This window comes from Hibiscus syriacus, unplaced genomic scaffold, assembly GCF_006381635.1.
Source record: "Hibiscus syriacus cultivar Baekdansim isolate YM2019G1 unplaced genomic scaffold, ASM638163v2 tig00110556_pilon, whole genome shotgun sequence".
In the NCBI taxonomy this organism is placed as follows: domain Eukaryota; kingdom Viridiplantae; phylum Streptophyta; class Magnoliopsida; order Malvales; family Malvaceae; genus Hibiscus; species Hibiscus syriacus.
Genome location: NW_024062779.1, coordinates 2396646 through 2398743, shown reverse-complemented (window position 1 = coordinate 2398743; position 2098 = coordinate 2396646).

The following is a 2098-nucleotide window of genomic DNA, read 5'->3' as shown; positions in this document are numbered from 1 at the left end:
CACATCTATTTTCAAAGATATGCCAAGACAGTAAAAGACGGCCTCTGCATCACTGATTCCAGAGAAAAGAGACAGGACATTGATACCACCGGAGAACATGTCTCTAGCAGATCCTCCTCGCGTGTATGGTTTTTAGGGAAACCTAGAAGCATTTCCACCTCATCAGGTTCAAGTGGAGCAACTTTATTCCTTCCAACCCATACCAGATTCCATTTTCAGCACTCATCAAGAACATACTTCTGGACACTCGAATGTGGCTCATTGTCATAAGCTTCAAGAGCATTACAGATCCTTTCTGTCAATTTGGCACTTCCTGTACATGTTTATAAACAGCTCAACTTTGTTCTTGGATCCCAGGAAGGCCATCATTTCTTTGTCAATGGAAAAACATCAGCACATGGAGGAAGCAGAATAAGAGAAAATCTGTTCTCAATTGGCAGAATTATGAATATAGCCCTTTTCAGTGTGAAAATGCTTCGAATCTACAAATTCTGGCTCTACATCGAATAAGTACTGTGATATCCCAGTCCAAACATTAACTAGAGCAAGTGCCACGTTCTCATAGTAGAAATAAGAAGACCCAATAGCATCTTCTGGAAGTGTTCTTTGAGTTATCTAATCTGGTTTGGTATAACCCCAAAAACCAATCATTAGATTTGAAAGATGAATTTGCTCATGGTAGAAATAAGGAGGCCCAATAGCATCTTCTGGAAGTTTTCTTTGAGTTATTTGATCTGGTTCGGTAGGAACCACATAACCAATCATTGGAATTAAAAGATGAACTGCATGATCATCTTCATTAAGAAGCTTCTTTTCAAGCTTCATCTGCTTCTTCCTTTTCAAAAATCATAGCCCAAGTTTCGCCTTTGCTTGTAATTGGGGTCATTGTATAATGAATTCCTATCTTCTACTGGAAGAAGTACGTCAGCAGCCTTAGTCATTTGATCAGTACATATAAAATCTGTCAACTCTGCAATTGATGAATCTGGACCACGTCTCTCCATGGTTATTGAAGCCTCAACTTCTGAGAATCTCATTTTTGTCAAGTATAACAGTATACTCTCCTCATCAGAATCAGAATTCAGGATTTCCTCGATATCAGAAGAACTATCAATATCTGTGAAATCATCCTGAAAGATCGCTTCATAATCAGATGAGTTGTTATCAAAATCAACATGTTGCATGGGTGTGGATTTTTGATGAGCCTGTATTATTGTATATGTAGTCTTGTTATTGTATCAGATTAATGTTCGCATAAATTGGTTTCTCTCTTACAGAAAAGTATATTTCAAAGATGACCTTCACTGAAAGATGATAGGCCACTGTGTCAGCCTGGAACAGATTACCTAGCTATTTATATTGCTCTGTCTGACTAAATCCCTCCAGATACAGAAAATGGTCACCTCATTCAGAAGACACATATCTTAGACGTTTTTGTCAGAATGATTGAGTACTTCTTAAGTTTGTAACAATATGAAGAGAATTTCTCCAGTTACTTAACAATACTACTGTTTAGTGACACCAGAATGAGAGTATTCAAGATAAACAGATTTGGGGCACGAATAAAGCCACAAGTACCTACAATAGTTTATTGTCAAAATTGGACCTCGTGGGGATCATGACATTTCAGTTAAACATGCATTGAGAGTTGAATCAGAAGAAGATATTGGGCAGACTGAAAGCCCATTTCAATTAGAATCAGAAATATTGATGTATTCTGAACATTTATATCAGCAAAATGTTGGGGCATGCTGAAAACCCTTTCAATCAGAATGAAGAATGTTGAGGTATTTTTTGTATTAGCCAATATTGGGGCATGTTGAAAGCCCATATTATCCTATGCCAAGATCATTGACTCGAACAAATATTTCCAATGAGACATAAAGATATGAAGAATGAAAATGGTGAAACAATGACAGTGAAGTTGACTATACATAATTGCTTCGTTCATCAAGCAGTTTCATTAGGGTCCTGTTGTTGAACAAATATTTATTCAGCAAGTATGGTTTCAAATACCCAATTTTCTTAAACCATGTGTCACATGACAGTGTGTTCTTTGTTAAGTTACATCATGGTTGCATGAATAAAGATGGTCCCT